Raw genomic sequence first — 18622 nt, 5'->3', positions numbered from 1 at the left:
TTGTACTGCCCATAATGAGAGGAGTGCATTGAACCAGAGAGCTGAAAAGTGGCTGACCCATGCTAGAACCTTGAAACTCGAGGCCATGCTGTTAAATAGCAGAGAATCAGCATCAGGGTAACCAATAACTCAAACCTGGCCCAGCTTTTGTACGGACATGCAGAGGAGGGATCTCAGCTGGAACAGGACTGCAGAGATGGAATCACAGTGCAGCCAAAGGTAAGAGAGGACCTGGAAGAAACAGAATTAGACATGGGAAGGAAGCCATTTACTGATGGTTCACCCAGGGCAGAAGAAGGGCAAAGGCATTCAGGTTATGCTCCAACAGATGGGGACTCTCTGCAGGTTACAGGGGCTGGGACGTTGAGTTCAACTTGCTCGGCACAGGCTGGTGAACCATTTGCTCCTATGGCAGGGAAAGGCAGGGATGGGGTTTGCAGATGCCAGATATGCTCACAGGCAGGACACACCTTGGGCAACATTTGGAAAGGAAGGGGCTTTATGAACACACAGGGGAAAGGGCTGTGCATGAGGAATTAATCACCTGGGTACTAGAGGCTCTAAAAGGGCCCAGTGAGACAGCTGTGGTCCATGTAAAAGGACATCCAAAGGGAACAGCTCTGCATGTACCTGGCAGTAATTTGGCTGATCAGGCTGCAAAGGTGGCTGCAAGACAAAAGGAGGTTCAGATTCTCAAACTGACCACTCAGGGGGACCCCAAGTGAAGCTTTTCTAAATAGGAGTGAGAAACTATGTCTGAAACAGGGGCAGAGCTGAAGGGTGAGCAATGGAGATGAGAGGAGAAGCACTGAAGCTGCCAAAAGGATTGGCCAGACAAAGCCTGCAGCGATTCCATGAGCAGAGCCAGTGGGGAACTCGGGCACTATGTGCTCAGCTCTTAAACAACCTGGGTGCAGAGGCACTTCTGAGCTGGCCAAGCAGGCTCCTGCAGGATGCTCAACTTGTCAGAAGAGTAACAAGAAAGCAGTGAGGCAAGCCCCTCAAGGGGGAAGTGTCTGGGCTCTAATTTCAGTTTCCAGAGACTCAGATAAATGTGATAGAACCAATAACAACTTCATAGAGTGCCCTTCCCTCCTGCCCTTCTTTCCCAAAAGAAAGGGATCAGATGGAGAGAGAGAGAGAAGGAAGCACACCCAAGGAAGTGAAATCTCACTCGATTTGGAAGCCAAAAACAAAAGAAAAGTTCTGCAACAACTTAAAAGAGGTATCTGAGGTATGGAAGTTACAAAAGTCAGAGAAGGGAAAACAGCAAATGCAAAATGGTATAAACACAACCTGACTGTGCTGGGGATGGTTTTGTCCCCTCGTGGGTGATGGCCACGTGGTAGAACAAAGAGAGCCCAGGAGCAGATGGTGATGGTGGTGATGGGGGATGCAGGGGGATGCAGGGAGAGAGTGAAACAGGAGGTCCCCCTGCTTTTAGGGGACAGGAAGGGGGAGTGAGATAAGCATCACCTGGGGGTGTTCAGACCCACCCCATGGGAGGGGTCAAGAGCACCTCGGGTCAGGTTCAGGGTTACTCCCCCTGGAGGGTTAACCCTATACAGGAAGGAATCTCAGGTGGCTTTAAAGCCAACAAAGCCCACAGGAAGCACTGCAGTCCTCTCTAGGCAGCTGCTGCCATCAGGGGCTCACCTGTCCCTGCCAATATGCTCAGCTGCAAAGCAATAGACATTAGCAGGCACCTCCAGGGTCAGGGTGGTCGGGGGTAAGTGGGGCACTTTCTCCTCAGATGCTCAGGCAGCAGAGCAGAACTGCCTCTGCTTCCCAGCACCTCACACCTGGGAGATCCTTTGGCCATCTCTTGAGCTGGAGAGTGCACAACATTGTCAGCAGAAGCTGTTACTCCAAGGGAATGAGGTGACAGAAGATGAACCAGACTGATTGTGTGGCTGAAGAACGTGCACAGTTCTACCCTAGTCACACACACACGGCCAGGGCTCAGGGTCTGGCTGTGGATGCCATGAGAAGGGACTCCCAGTGCCCAGCAGCTGACCAAAAGGGTGAGTCAATGCAGAGCTGTGCTCTGGGCACCTTGGTGTGGTCACCCAGGGGCAGCTGCAGCCTCCTGAGGCACCAGAAAGTCTCAGGAAAAACTCACCTGTCCCAAAAATGAGCTTTGGTGTGCAGGACCCTGGGCCCTGCCTCCTCACCCTTCTCCCACTCTGCCTCACACCCCAGACAGTTTTCATGGTCCTGTGCCTGTGCTCTCCTGTGTCCCTCTGGCTGTCTCTGGGCAGTGCCTGGCAGCAAGAGCACTGTGCTGGCTCCATTGGGGTCGTCACCTTAGCACAGGGAGCAGAGCCACCTGCAAGGGCAGACCAGGCCAGTTCCTTTGGCACCCCTGGAGCAGCTCACTGGCAGCTCAGCAGCTGCTGCTTTCTGTTGTGCAGCCTCAAGAACTCAGATGTCTGAGGAAGACTTCCCAGAGTGCTGAGCTTGAGCCCTGCAAGGCTCCAGCCAGAAGGGCAGAAGGTTGTTGGTTCTCTCCCATGGCAAAGTCCCACAGTGCCATTTGTGTGGTGGAGGGGCAGCAGCCCCAAAACTGAGGCTTTTCTGTGCCTCTGCATGCCCAGACCTGCTCTGCTGCCAGGAGCCACGAAACAGCAAACCAACTGCGTAACCCACACACGCCCAGCCCCTGTGCCCCTGGGGTCTGCCCAGGTAATCTCCTATTGGGAGGGTCCAGGCACATCTCTGCTGCCTATTGGGGCAAGGTTTGGCCTACGGCCAACCTGATTGGTCATGTTAGATGTCCAACGAGCCACAAATCTCGGCCCAGAGCCTATAAAGTGGAGTGCACAGCAGCACCACGTGGTCAGCCCTGTTCAGTCTGTTCAGATGGTCCAGACTGTTTCCCAGTTCAGAAGCTTAGAGCATTTTAGACTCAGCTCTGATCCACAGCAGCATCCTGCTGCCCTGACCTGCTTGCATTGGCCTAGACAGGATCAGGCCTCGCTCACTCACAAGCATTACAGAGGCTTAGACCTCGTTCATTGATCTCAAGGCGCAGCCAAGCTATCTGCAAGCCCTCTGAGAAGCAGAGCACATTCATGCCTGCACCATACATGTATGGGGAGCTGAGACCCCCCTGCCTAAAGCCTGGAGCTATCTTGATTCATACGGAGTTAAACCTCCATGCAGCATGGCACAGACCCTGCTTGCCCGGCATAAATACTGCTTGCCAGCTATTCTGTAACTCTGGAAAGACCCAGAGCCAGCAGACCCCTTGCCAGATGGTCTGCACACCTGCAAACGCAGCCTGCTAGCTGCCAGCCCCTGTCAGAAGAAACACAGACAAATCCTTCTCCTGCATCGGGAAAAACCTGCCAGCTGATCATCCCTGGACACACAGCATCCAGAAGAAGAAGCAGCACCGAGGCAGAGATCACCCCAGGAGTGAAGGTCAGAGAAAACTCAATTTACCCCAGAGACTGGGAAAACCCTTATCAATTCCCCCTGCAAGCCAGGACAAATCTCCAGCTCACCAAGACCCCAATACTGGGCACATGCTGAGACAGATTCCCGGGAGGGTGATTTATGATTAACACTCAACAGCATCACACCTAAATAAGCTTTAATACCTTTGTAATATAAGTGATCTCTCTCTGAAGAGCAGACACAGTTTCAGCCCTTGCTGGGCAAACACTAGGGTGGTTAAGAGGCATTAAGCCTAAGAATCTTTCTCTCTGTCTATAATTGTTAATAATTTGATATTCCTATTTAATAACCAATCCCTGTAAATATATCCCAAGCTATTTTCATAAACTTGCAGAGGAACCCTGGATTTCATAGTGGTTGGGGTGGTGTAAATTTGTAAATATTAATTTTAATAAAGAATTTTATAAAAAATCAAAACTTCCTCAAATTAATTTCTCACCTCCCCCTAACAGGGGAGGAATAGAGAAATCCCCTCCACGACAATTTGGGCTTGGATGTCAGGCACCAAAGCTTCTCTGTGCCCCATCACTGAGGCTGCTTTGATGTCAGGCACCAAAGCTTCTCTGTGCCCCATCACTGAGGCTGCTTTGATGTCAGGCACCAAAGCTTCTCTGTGCCCCATCCCTGTGGCTGCTTTGATGTCAGGCACCAAAGCTTCTCTGTGCCCCATCACTGAGGCTGCTTTGATGTCAGGCACCAAAGCTTCTCTGTGCCCCATCACTGAGGCTGCTTTGATGTCAGGCACCAAAGCTTCTCTGTGCCCCATCACTGAGGCTGCTTTGATGTCAGGCACCAAAGCTTCTCTGTGCCCCATCACTGAGGCTGCTTTGATGTCAGGCACCAAAGCTTCTCTGTGCCCCATCCCTGTGGCTGCTTTGATGTCAGGCACCAAAGCTTCTCTGTGCCCCATCCCTGTGGCTGCTTTGATGTCAGGCACCAAAGCTTCTCTGTGCCCCATCCCTGTGGCTGCTTTGATGTCAGGCACCAAAGCTTCTCTGAGCCCCATCACTGAGGCTTCCCCGGGTGAAATTTCCTTCCCATTCCCACTTCTGCTCAGCAGGAGGGATCAGAGGGAGGCCTGCAGCCAGCACAGGGCATCCTCAGGCGCTGAGCCTGCGTAGCCCAAACTGCTTTTGTTGACATCATCCCTGCAGGGAAGCAGAGGCAGCACTGCTGCTGTGCTGAGCTGCACCTGAGCTGCTCTCTGCCTCTCGTAGGCTGTATGGGACCCCACGAGCACCAGGAGGTTCCACTCCTGCAGCAGCAGCAGCAGCTCTGACGCAAGCAGCTGAGGGCAGGAACTGTCCAGCTCCAGACCCTCGGTGTGGAGCAGCAGCAGCTCCACTCCTCACCCTGGCGGTGATAAAGTTCCTGTTGTAGGTGAAAAGAATCTGTTAGGGAAAACTGTTTGGGTATTTTCTCCTTCGGGCGAAGGGAAACCTGTCCAAGGGCTGGTGTCTGCTGAAGGTCCTGGTCATACATACTGGGTAATGCAGGAGAATGGTGAAATCCAGTGTATTCCACAGAGAAATTTAACCTTAGCTGAGAAAGTTTAAATTCAAGCTGTTAGCAGTTTTCTGTTCTAGGTAACATCGGCGCCCAACATTGACAGAATCTACGATAGAATCTACAGTACATGAGCACGAACCCAACATCACCTGGGAGTCCCTGTTCTGAGCTTTTGAATCACCTACATCTGATTGAAGTGTGAACTGAACTTGTATATATTGTTTTAGTGTAAATATTGGTTTAGGTTAGATTGGATAATTCTCAGCGATACTCTGAGCGAAGTAGACAGGGGTGGATTGTGCTAGTTTGAAGCAAGCTGGAATGTTTTGGTAAAAGAACTAGATAATGGGCAGTGAAATGAAAACAATTGATGTCAACTTCTCTCACAGTCTCGCTGAGAACTCTGGGAAGAAGAAGAAAACTTTCTCCATTTTGTTTCTCACTCTTGCTTTTGCCTTAGACCTGGTCACATCTTTCTAACATCACTGCTTTCTAACCTTGCTCCTTAACCTCTTGGCTGCACCTCTCTTCTTCCTGAGAACTGGGGTAAGGTTGAGAGGGCCGGGGGGAGGTGTTGGGGTGGTTTGAGAGCCCCTCCTGGGGACTCAGGTTTCTGGGAGGGGAGTTGTGCTTTTGTATTGTTTATCCTTTGTATATTTCTGTATATAATTGTATATAACTGTATATATTGTAAATAGCTGCTTGTAAATTCTGCTAGCTGTAAATAAATTGCTTCATCTATATTCCCAGGGTCCGTCTGAGTGTAGCTGGGGCAAATACAAAGTGTGTGTGGGGGGGTAAGAGCCCAAACCATCACAGTGTGACGTCACAGAAAGCATTGTGATGTCACAGAAGGCATTGTGTGACATCACAAAGACCATTGCGTGACATCACAGAAAGCATAATGATGTCACAGTGCATTGTGTGATGTCAAAAAGACCATTGTGTGACGTCACAGAAAGCATTGTGATGTCACAGAGTGCATTGTGTGATGACACAAAGACCATTGTGAGACGTCACAGAAAGCATTGTGTGAGGTCAAAGAAAGCATTGTGATGTCATGTGAGCATTGTGTGATGTCAGAAAGACAATTATGAGACATCACAGAGTGCATTGTGTGACGTCACAAAGACCATTGTGTGACATCACAGAGTGCATTGTGTGATGCCAGAGACAGCACTGTGTGACATCACAGAAAGCATTGTGATGTCCAGAAAGCATTGTGTGACGTCAAAAAGACCACTGTGTGACATCACAAAGACCATTGTGTGACATCACAGAAAGCATTGTGATGTCACAGTGAGCATTGTGTGACGTCACAAAGGCCATTACGTGATGTCACAGAAAGCATTGTGATGTCACAGTGAGCATTGTGTGACGTCAAAAACACCATTGTGTGACGTCACAGAGTGCATTGTATGATGCCACAGAAAGCATTGTGTGATGTCACAGAAAGCATTGTGATGTCACAGTGTGCATTGTGTGATATCACAATGAATATTGTGTGATGTCACAGAAAGCATTGTGATGTCACAGTGAGCAGTGTGTGACGTCACAGAAAGCATTGTCATGTCACAGTGACCATTATGTGATGTCACAGAAAGCATTGTGATGTAACAGTGAGCACTGTGTGACGTCACAAAGTCCACTGTGTGACCTCACAGAAAGCATTGTGATGTCACAGTGAGCATTGTGTGACGTCACAAAGATCAGTGTGTGATGTCACAGAAAGCATTGTGATGTCACAGTGTGCATAGGGTGACATCACAATGAATATTGTATGATGTCACAGAAAGCATTGTGATGTCACAGTGAGCATTGTGTGACGTCACAGAAAGCATTGTGATGTCACAGTGAGCATTGTGTGACGTCACAGTGAGCATTGTGTGACATCACAAAGACCATTGTGTGACGTCACAGAAAGCATTGTGATGTCACAGTGAGCATTGTGTGATGTCACAAAGGCCATTGTGTGACATCACAGAAAGCATTGTGATGTCACAGTGAGTATTGTGTGATGTCACAGAAAGCATTGTGATGTCACATTGAGCACTGTGTGATGTCACAGTGAGCATTGGGCGATGTCACAATGACCATTGCTTGACGTCACAGAAAGCATTGTGATGTCACAGTGAGCATTGTGTGACGTCACAAAGACCATTGTGTGACGTCACAGAAAGCATTGTGATGTCACAGTAAACATTGTGTGACGTCACAAAGACCATTGTGTGACGTCACAGAAAGCATTGTGATGTCACAGAGTGCATTGTGTGATGACACAAAGACCATTGTGAGACGTCACAGAAAGCATTGTGTGAGGTCAAAGAAAGCATTGTGATGTCATGTGAGCATTGTGTGATGTCAGAAAGACAATTATGAGACATCACAGAGTGCATTGTGTGACGTCACAAAGACCATTGTGTGACATCACAGAGTGCATTGTGTGATGCCAGAGACAGCACTGTGTGACATCACAGAAAGCATTGTGATGTCCAGAAAGCATTGTGTGACGTCAAAAAGACCACTGTGTGACATCACAAAGACCATTGTGTGACATCACAGAAAGCATTGTGATGTCACAGTGAGCATTGTGTGACGTCACAAAGGCCATTGTGTGATGTCACAGAAAGCATTGTGATGTCACAGTGAGCATTGTGTGACGTCAAAAACACCATTGTGTGACGTCACAGAGTGCATTGTATGATGTCACAGAAAGCATTGTGTGATGTCACAGAAAGCATTGTGATGTCACAGTGTGCATTGTGTGATATCACAATGAATATTGTGTGATGTCACAGAAAGCATTGTGATGTCACAGTGAGCAGTGTGTGACGTCACAGAAAGCATTGTCATGTCACAGTGACCATTATGTGATGTCACAGAAAGCATTGTGATGTAACAGTGAGCACTGTGTGACGTCACAAAGTCCACTGTGTGACCTCACAGAAAGCATTGTGATGTCACAGTGAGCATTGTGTGACGTCACAAAGATCAGTGTGTGATGTCACAGAAAGCATTGTGATGTCACAGTGTGCATTGGGTGACATCACAATGAATATTGTATGATGTCACAGAAAGCATTGTGATGTCACAGTGAGCATTGTGTGACGTCACAGAAAGCATTGTGATGTCACAGTGAGCATTGTGTGACGTCACAGTGAGCATTGTGTGACATCACAAAGACCATTGTGTGACGTCACAGAAAGCATTGTGATGTCACAGTGAGCATTGAGTGATGTCACAAAGGCCATTGTGTGACATCACAGAAAGCATTGTGATGTCACAGTGAGTATTGTGTGATGTCACAGAAAGCATTGTGATGTCACATTGAGCACTGTGTGATGTCACAGTGAGCATTGGGCGATGTCACAATGACCATTGCTTGACGTCACAGAAAGCATTGTGATGTCACAGTGAGCATTGTGTGACGTCACAAAGACCATTGTGTGACGTCACAGAAAGCATTGTGATGTCACAGTAAACATTGTGTGACGTCACAAAGACCATTGTGTGACGTCACAGAAAGCATTGTGATGTCACAGTGAGCACTGTGTGACGTCACAAAGACCATTGTGTGACGACACAGAAAGCATTGTGATGTCACAGTGAGCATTGTGTGATGTCACAGAAAGCATTGTGATGTCACAGTGAGCACTGTGTGATGTCACAGTCAGCATTGTGTGATGTGACAGAAAGCATTGCGATGTCACAGTGAGCATTGTGTGACGTCACAAAGTCCATTGTGTGATGTCACAGAAAGCATTGTGATGTCACAGTGAGCATTGTGTGACATCACAAAGTCCATTGTGTGACGTCACAGAAAGCATTGTGATGTCATAGTGAGCACAGTGTGACATCACAAAGACCATTGTGTGACGTCACATAAAGCATTGTGATGTCACAGTGAGCACTGTGTGACGTCACAAAGTCCATTGTGTGACCTCACAGAAAGCATTGTGATGTCACTGTGAGCATTGTGTGATGTCACAATGACCATTGTGTGACCTCACAGAACGCATTGTGATGTCACAGTGAGCATTGTGTGACGTCAAAAAGACCATTGTGTGACGTCACAAAGACCGTTATGTGATGTCACAGAAAGCACTGTGATGTCACAGTAAGCACAGTGTCACATCAGAAAGGCCATTGTGTGACATCACAGAAAGCATTGTGATGCCACATTGAGAATTGTGTGACGTCACAAAGACCATTGTGTGATGTCACAGAAAGCATTGTGATGTCACATTGAGCATTGGGTGACATCACAGAGACCATTGTGTGACGTCACAGAAAGCATTGTGATGCCACAGTGAGCACTGTGTGGCGTCACAAAGACCATTGTGTGACGTCACAAAGTCCATTGTGTGACCTCACAGAAAGCATTGTGATGTCACAGTGAGCATTGTGTGACGTCAGAAAGACCATTGTGTGACGTCACAGAAAGCATTGTGATGTCACAGTAAGCATTGTGTGACGTCACAAAGACCATTGTGTGACCTCACAGAAAGCATTGTGATGTCACAGTGAGCATTGTGTGGCGTCACAAAGACCATTGTGTGATGTCACAGAAAGCATTGTGATGTCACAGTGAGCACTGTGTGACGTCAAAGAAAGCATTGTGATGTCACAGTGAGCACTGTGTGACATCTCAAAGACCGTTGTGTGATGTCACAGAAAGCATTGTGATGTCACAGTGAGCATTGTGTGACATCACAAAGACCATTGTTTGACGTCACAGAAAGCATTGTGATGTCACAGTGAGCACTGTGTGACGTCACAAAGACCATTGTGTGATGTCACAGAAAGTATTGTGATGTCACAGTGAGCATTGTGTGACGTCACAGAAAGGATTGTGATGTCACAGTGAGCATTGTGTGATGTCACAAAGGCCATTGTGTGACATCACAGAAAGCATTGTGATGTCACAATGACCATTGTGTGACGCCACAGAAAGCATTGTGATGTCACAGAGATCATTGTGTGACGTCACAGAAAGCATTGTGATGTCACAGTGAGCATTGTGTGACGTCACAAAGACCATTGTGTGACGTCACAGAAAGCATTGTGATGTCACAGTGATCATTGTGTGGCGTCAAAAACACCATTTTGTGACGTCACAGAAAGCATTGTGATGTCACAGTGAGCATTGTGAGATGTCACAGAAAGCATTGTGATGTCACAGTGAGCATTGTGTGACGTCACAAAGTCCATTGTGTGACCTCACAAAAAGAATTGTGATGTCAGAGTGAGCATTTTGTGACGTCACAATCACCGTTGTGTGAAGTCACAGAAAGCATTGTGATGTCACAGTGATTACTGTGTGACGTCACAATGTCCCTTGTGTGACCTCACAGAAAGCATTGTGATGTCACTGTGAGCATTGTGTGATGTCACAATGACCATTTTGTGACCTCACAGAAAGCATTTTGATGTCACAGTGAGCATTGTGTGACGTCACAAAGACCATTGTGGGACGTCACAAAGACCATTACGTGACCTCACAGGAAGCATTGTGATGCCACATTGAGCATTGTGTGACGTAACAAAGACCTTTGTGTGACCTCACAGAAAGCATTGTGATGTCACAGAAAGCATTGTGTGGTGTCATAAACACCATTGTGAGACGTCACAGAAAGCATTGTGATGTCACAGTGAGCATTGTGTGACGTCACAAAGACCATTGTTTGACGACACAGAAAGCATTGTGATGTCACAGTGAGCACTGTGTGACGTCTGAAAGACCATTGTGTGACGTCACAGAAAGCATTGTGATGTCACAGTGAGCACTGTGTGACGTCACAGAAGGCATTGTGATGTCACAGTGAGCACTGTGTGACGTCACAAAGTCCATTGTGTGACGTCATAGAAAGCATTGTGATGTCACAGTGAGCACTGTGTGGCGTCACAAAGACCATTGTGTGACGTCACAGAAAGCATTGTGATGTCACAGTGAGCACTGTGTGACGTCACAGAAGGCATTTTGATGTCACAGTGAGCACTGTGTGACGTCTCAAAGACAGTTGTGTGATGTCACAGAAAGCATTGTGATGTCACAGTGAGCACTTGGTGACGTCACAAAGTCCATTGTGTGACATCACAGAAAGCATTGTGATGTCACAGTTAGCATTGGGTGACATCACAGAAAGCATTGTAATGTCACAGTGAGCATGGTGTGCTGTCACATTGAGCATTGTGTGACATCACAAAGACTATTGTGTGACGTCACAGAAAGCATTGTGATGTCACAGTGAGCATTGTGTGAAGTCACAAAGGCCATTGTGTGACGTCACAGAAAGCATTGTGATGTCACAAAGACCATTGTGTGATGTCACAGGGACCATTGTGTGACGTCACAAAAAGCATTGTGATGTCACAGTGAGCACTGTGTGATGTCACAGTGAGCATTGTGAGATGTCACAGAAAGCATTGTGATGTCACAGTGAGCACTGAGTGACGTCAGAAAGACCATTGTGTGGCATTACAAAGACCAATGTGTGACATCACAGAAAGCATTGTGATGTCACTGTGAGGACTGTGTGATGTCACAGAGATCATTGTGTGACGTCACAGAAAGCATTGTGATGTCACAGTGAGCCTTGTGTGACGTCACAAAGACCATTGTGTGACCTCACAGAAAGCATTGTGATGTCACAGTGAGCATTGTGTGACGTCACAAAGACCATTGCGTGGCGTCACTGAAAGCATTGTGATGTCACAGTGAGCATTGTGTGATGTCACAATGACCATTGAGTGACCTCACAGAAAGCATTGTGATGTCATAGTGAGCATTGTGTGATGTCACAAAGACCACTGTGTAGCGTCACAAAACCATTGTGTGACATCACAGAAAGCATTGTGATGTCACAATGAGTACCGTGTGATGTCAGAGTGAGCATTGTGATGTCACAGTTGCACTGTGTGACGTCACAGAAAGCATTGTGATGTCACAGTGAGCATTGTGTGACGTCACAAAGACCATTGTGATATCTCACAGAAAGCATTGTGATGTCACAGTGAGCAGTGTGTGACGTCAAAAAGACCATTGTGTGACGTCACAGAAAGCATTGTGATGTCACAGTGCGCACTGTGTGACGTCACAGAAAGGATTGTGATGTCACAGTGAGCATTGTGTGACGTCACAGAAAGCACTGTGATGTCACAGTGAGCACAGTGTGACGTCACAAAGTCCATTGTGTGACGTCACAGAAAGCATTGTGATGTCACAGTGAGCATTGTGTGATGTCACAAAGGCCATTTTGTGACGTCACAGAAAGCATTGTGATGTCACAGTGAGCACTGTGTGACGTCACAAAGTCCATTGTGTGACCTCACAGAAAGCATTGTGATGTCACAGTGAGCATTGTGTGACGTCATGAAGACCGTTGTGTGATGTCAGAGAAGGCATTGTGATGTCACAGAGAGCATTGTGTGATGTCACAAAGACCATTGTGTGACGTCACAGAAAGCATTGTGATGTCACAGAGAGCATTGTGTGACGTCACAGAAAGCATTGTGATGTCACAGTGAACATTGTGTGATGTCACAGTGAGCACTGTGTGACATCACAAAGACCATTGTGTGATGTCACAAAGGCCATTGTGTGACGTCACAGAAAGCATTGTGATGACAAAGTGAGTATTGTGTGATGTCACAGAAAGCATTGTGATGTCACAGTGAGCACTGTGTGATGTCACAGTGAGCATTGGGTGATGTCACAATGACCATTGCTTGACGTCACAGAAAGCATTGTGATGTCAGAGAGAGCACTGTCTGATGTCACAGTGAGCATTGTGTGATGTCACAGAAAGTATTGTGATGTCACAGTGAGCATTGTGTGACGTCACAAAGACCATTCTTTGACGTCATAGAAAGCATTGTGATGTCACAGTGAGCACTGTGTGACATCACAAAGTGCATTGTGTGACGTCACAGAAAGCATTGTGTGACGTCATAAATAGCATTGTGAGACGTCACGAAAAGCATTGTGATGTCACAGTGAGCATTGTGTGATGTCACAATGAGCATTGTGTGACATCACAAAGACTATTGTGTGACGTCACAGAAAGCATTGCGATGTCACAGTGAGCATTGTGTGATGTCATAAACACCATTGTGTGACGTCACAGAAAGCATTTTGATGTCACAGTGAGCATTGTGTGACGTCAGAGAAAGCATTGTGATGTCACAGAAAGCATTGTGTGACGTCATAAACACCATTGTGAGACGTCTCAGAAAGCTTTGTGATATCACAGTGAGCATTGTGTGACGTCACAAAGGCCATTGTTTGACGTCACAAAAAGCATTGTGATGTCACAGTGAGCACTGTGTGACGTCAGAAAGACCATTGTGTGACGTCACAGAAAGCATTGTGATGTCACAGTGAGCACTGTGTGACATCACAGAAAGCATTGTGATGTCACTGTGAGCATTGTGTGACATCACAGAAAGCATTGTGATGTCACAGTGAGCATTGAGTGATGTCACAAAGACCTTTGTGTGACGTCACAGAAAGCATTGTGATGTCACAGTGAGCACTGTGTGACGTCACAGAAGGCATTGTGATGTCACAGTGAGCATTGTGTGACGTCACTAAGACCATTGTGTGACGTCACAGAAGGCATTGTGATGTCACAGTGACCATTGTGTGACGTCACAAAGACCATTGTGTGACGTCACAAAGTCCATTGTGTGACCTCACAGAAAGCATTGTGATGTCACAGTGAGCATTGTGTGACGTCAGAAAGACCATTGTGTGACGTCACAGAAAGCATTGTGATGTCACAGTAAGCATTGTGTGACGTCACAAAGACCATTGTGTGACCTCACAGAAAGCATTGTGATGTCACAGTGAGCATTGTGTGGCGTCACAAAGACCATTGTGTGATGTCACAGAAAGCATTGTGATGTCACAGTGAGCACTGTGTGACGTCACAGAAGGCATTGTGATGTCGCAGTGAGCACTGTGTGACATCTCAAAGACCGTTGTGTGATGTCACAGAAAGCATTGTGATGTCACAGTGAGCATTGTGTGACATCACAAAGACCATTGTTTGACGTCACAGAAAGCATTGTGATGTCACAGTGAGCACTGTGTGACGTCACAAAGACCATTGTGTGATGTCACAGAAAGTATTGTGATGTCACAGTGAGCATTGTGTGACGTCACAGAAGGGATTGCGATGTCACAGTGAGCATTGTGTGATGTCACAAAGGCCATTGTGTGACATCACAGAAAGCATTGTGATGTCACAATGACCATTGTGTGACGCCACAGAAAGCATTGTGATGTCACAGAGATCATTGTGTGACGTCACAGAAAGCATTGTGATGTAACAGTGAGCATTGTGTGACGTCACAAAGACCATTGTATGACGTCACAGAAAGCATTGTGATGTCACAGTGATCATTGTGTGGCGCCAAAAACACCATTTTGTGACGTCACAGAAAGCATTGTGATGTCACAGTGAGCATTGCGAGATGTCACAGAAAGCATTGTGATGTCACAGTGAGCATTGTGTGACGTCACAAAGTCCATTGTGTGACCTCACAAAAAGAATTGTGATGTCAGAGTGAGCATTTTGTGACGTCACAATCACCGTTGTGTGAAGTCACAGAAAGCATTGTGATGTCACAGTGATTACTGTGTGACGTCACAAAGTCCCTTGTGTGACCTCACAGAAAGCATTGTGATGTCACTGTGAGCATTGTGTGATGTCACAATGACCATTACGTGACCTCACAGGAAGCATTGTGATGCCACATTGAGCGTTGTGTGACGTCACAAAGACCTTTGTGTGACCTCACAGAAAGCATTGTGATGTCACAGAGAGCATTGTGTGACATCAAAGAAAGCATTGTGATGTCACAGAAAGCATTGTGTGATGTCATAAACACCATTGTGAGACGTCACAGAAAGCATTGTGATGTCACAGTGAGCATTGTGTGACGTCACAAAGACCATTGTTTGACGACACAGAAAGCATTGTGATGTCACAGTGAGCACTGTGTGACGTCTGAAAGACCATTGTGTGAAGTCACAGAAAGCATTGTGATGTCACAGTGAGCACTGTGTGACGTCTGAAAGACCATTGTGTGAAGTCACAGAAAGCATTGTGATGTCACAGTGAGCACTGTGTGACGTCACAGAAGGCATTGTGATGTCACAGTGAGCACTGTGTGACGTCACAAAGACCATTGTGTGACGTCACAGAAAGCATTGTGATGTCACAGTGAGCACTGTGTGACGTCACAGAAGGCATTGTGATGTCACAGTGAGCACTGTGTGACGTCTCAAAGACCGTTGTGTGATGTCACAGAAAGCATTGTGATGTCACAGTGAGCAGTGTGTGACGTCACAGAAAGCATTGTGATGTCACAGTGAGCATTCTGTGACGTCACAGAAAGCATTGTGATGTCACAGTGAGCACTTGGTGACGTCACAAAGTCCATTGTTTGACATCACAGAAAGCATTGTGATGTCACATTGAGCATTGTGTGACATCACAAAGACTATTGTGTGACGTCACAGAAAGCATTGTGATGTCACAGTGAGAATTGTGTGAAGTCACAAAGGCCATTGTGTGACGTCACAGTGAGCATTGTGTGACGTCACAAAGACCATTGTGTGACGTCACAGAAAGCATTGTGATGTCACAAAGACCATTGTGTGATGTCACAGGGACCATTGTGTGACGTCACAGAAAGCATTGTGATGTCACAGTGAGCACTGTGTGATGTCACAGTGAGCATTGTGAGATGTCACAGAAAGCATTGTGATGTCACAGTGAGCACTGAGTGACGTCAGAAAGACCATTGTGTGGCATCACAAAGACCAATGTGTGACGTCACAGAAAGCATTGTGATGTCACTGTGAGGACTGTGTAATGTTACAGAAATCATTGTGTGACGTCACAGAAAGCATTGTGATGTCACAGTGAGCCTTGTGTGACGTCACAAAGAACATTGTGTGACCTCACAGAATGCATTGTGATGTCACAGTGAGCATTGTGTGACGTCACAAAGACCATTGCGTGGTGTCACTGAAAGCATTGTGATGTCACAGTGAGCATTGTGTGACATCACAAAGACCATTGTTTGACGTCACAGAAAGCATTGTGATGTCACAGTGAGCACTGTGTGACGTCACAAAGACCATTGTGTGATGTCACAGAAAGTATTGTGATGTCACAGTGAGCATTGTGTGACGTCACAGAAGGGATTGCGATGTCACAGTGAGCATTGTGTGATGTCACAAAGGCCATTGTGTGACATCACAGAAAGCATTGTGATGTCACAATGACCATTGTGTGACGCCACAGAAAGCATTGTGATGTCACAGAGATCATTGTGTGACGTCACAGAAAGCATTGTGATGTAACAGTGAGCATTGTGTGACGTCACAAAGACCATTGTATGACGTCACAGAAAGCATTGTGATGTCACAGTGATCATTGTGTGGCGCCAAAAACACCATTTTGTGACGTCACAGAAAGCATTGTGATGTCACAGTGAGCATTGCGAGATGTCACAGAAAGCATTGTGATGTCACAGTGAGCATTGTGTGACGTCACAAAGTCCATTGTGTGACCTCACAAAAAGAATTGTGATGTCAGAGTGAGCATTTTGTGACGTCACAATCACCGTTGTGTGAAGTCACAGAAAGCATTGTGATGTCACAGTGATTACTGTGTGACGTCACAAAGTCCCTTGTGTGACCTCACAGAAAGCATTGTGATGTCACTGTGAGCATTGTGTGATGTCACAATGACCATTACGTGACCTCACAGGAAGCATTGTGATGCCACATTGAGCGTTGTGTGACGTCACAAAGACCTTTGTGTGACCTCACAGAAAGCATTGTGATGTCACAGTGAGCATTGTGTTACATCAAAGAAAGCATTGTGATGTCAGAGAAAGCATTGGGTGATGTCATAAACACCATTGTGAGACGTCACAGAAAGCATTGTGATGTCACAGTGAGCATTGTGTGACGTCACAAAGACCATTGTTTGACGACACAGAAAGCATTGTGATGTCACAGTGAGCACTGTGTGACGTCTGAAAGACCATTGTGTGACGTCACAGAAAGCATTGTGATGTCACAGTGAGCACTGTGTGACGTCTGAAAGACCATTGTGTGAAGTCACAGAAAGCATTGTGATGTCACAGTGAGCACTGTGTGACGTCACAGAAGGCATTGTGATGTCACAGTGAGCACTGTGTGACGTCACAAAGACCATTGTGTGACGTCACAGAAAGCATTGTGATGTCACAGTGAGCACTGTGTGACGTCACAGAAGGCATTGTGATGTCACAGTGAGCACTGTGTGACGTCTCAAAGACCGTTGTGTGATGTCACAGAAAGCATTGTGATGTCACAGTGAGCAGTGTGTGACGTCACAGAAAGCATATTGATGTCACAGTGAGCATTCTGTGACGTCACAGAAAGCATTGTGATGTCACAGTGAGCACTTGGTGACGTCACAAAGTCCATTGTTTGACATCACAGAAAGCATTGTGATGTCACAATGAGCATTGTGTGACATCACAAAGACTATTGTGTGACGTCACAGAAAGCATTGTGATGTCACAGTGAGAATTGTGTGAAGTCACAAAGGCCATTGTGTGACGTCACAGTGAGCATTGTGTGACGTCACAAAGACCATTGTGTGACGTCACAGAAAGCATTGTGATGTCACAAAGACCATTGTGTGATGTCACAGGGACCATTGTGTGACGTCACAGAAAGCATTGTGATGTCACAGTGAGCACTGTGTGATGTCACAGTGAGCATTGTGAGATGTCACAGAAAGCATTGTGATGTCACAGTGAGCACTGAGTGACGTCAGAAAGACCATTGTGTGGCATCACAAAGACCAATGTGTGACGTCACAGAAAGCATTGTGATGTCACTGTGAGGACTGTGTAATGTTACAGAAATCATTGTGTGACGTCACAGAAAGCATTGTGATGTCACAGTGAGCCTTGTGTGACGTCACAAAGAACATTGTGTGACCTCACAGAATGCATTGTGATGTCACAGTGAGCATTGTGTGACGTCACAAAGACCATTGCGTGGTGTCACTGAAAGCATTGTGATTTCACAGTGAGCATTGTGTGATGTCACAATGACCATTGAGTGACCTCACAGAAAGCATTGTGATGTCATAGTGAGCATTGTGTGATGTCACAAAGACCACTGTGTAGCGTCACAAAACCATTGTGTGACGTCACAGAAAGCATTGTGATGTCACAGTGAGCACTGTGTGACGTCACAGAAGGCATTTTGATGTCACAGCGAGCACTGTGTGACGTCTCAAAGACAGTTGTGTGATGTCACAGAAAGCATTGTGATGTCACAGTGAGCAGTGTGTGACGTCACAGAAAGCATTGTGATGTCACAGTGAGCACTTGGTGACGTCACAAAGTCCATTGTGTGACATCACAGAAAGCATTGTGATGTCACAGTTAGCATTGGGTGACATCACAGAAAGCATTGTGATGTCACAGTGAGCATGGTGTGATGTCACATTGAGCATTGTGTGACATCACAAAGACTATTGTGTGACGTCACAGAAAGCATTGTGATGTCACAGTGAGCATTGTGTGAAGTCACAAAGGCCATTGTGTGACATCACAGAAAGCATTGTGA

The 18622-nt window shown here is 46.5% G+C and overlaps 1 long non-coding RNA gene across 1 annotated transcript; it reads right to left on the bottom strand.

Annotated features, from left to right (window-relative positions):
* Window positions 1–255: 255 nt before the first annotated feature.
* Window positions 256–1421, bottom strand: LOC135174472 (uncharacterized). The gene is made up of 3 exons (XR_010301917.1): window positions 1297–1421; window positions 545–666; window positions 256–406 (listed from the first exon to the last, which is right to left on the bottom strand). It is a non-coding gene; the product is annotated as an uncharacterized LOC135174472 (long non-coding RNA).
* Window positions 1422–18622: the final 17201 nt, after the last annotated feature.

Source organism: Pogoniulus pusillus, unplaced genomic scaffold (assembly GCF_015220805.1).
Source record: "Pogoniulus pusillus isolate bPogPus1 unplaced genomic scaffold, bPogPus1.pri scaffold_66_arrow_ctg1, whole genome shotgun sequence".
Lineage (NCBI taxonomy): Eukaryota > Metazoa > Chordata > Aves > Piciformes > Lybiidae > Pogoniulus > Pogoniulus pusillus.
This window is presented reverse-complemented; position numbering and strand designations above follow the sequence as displayed.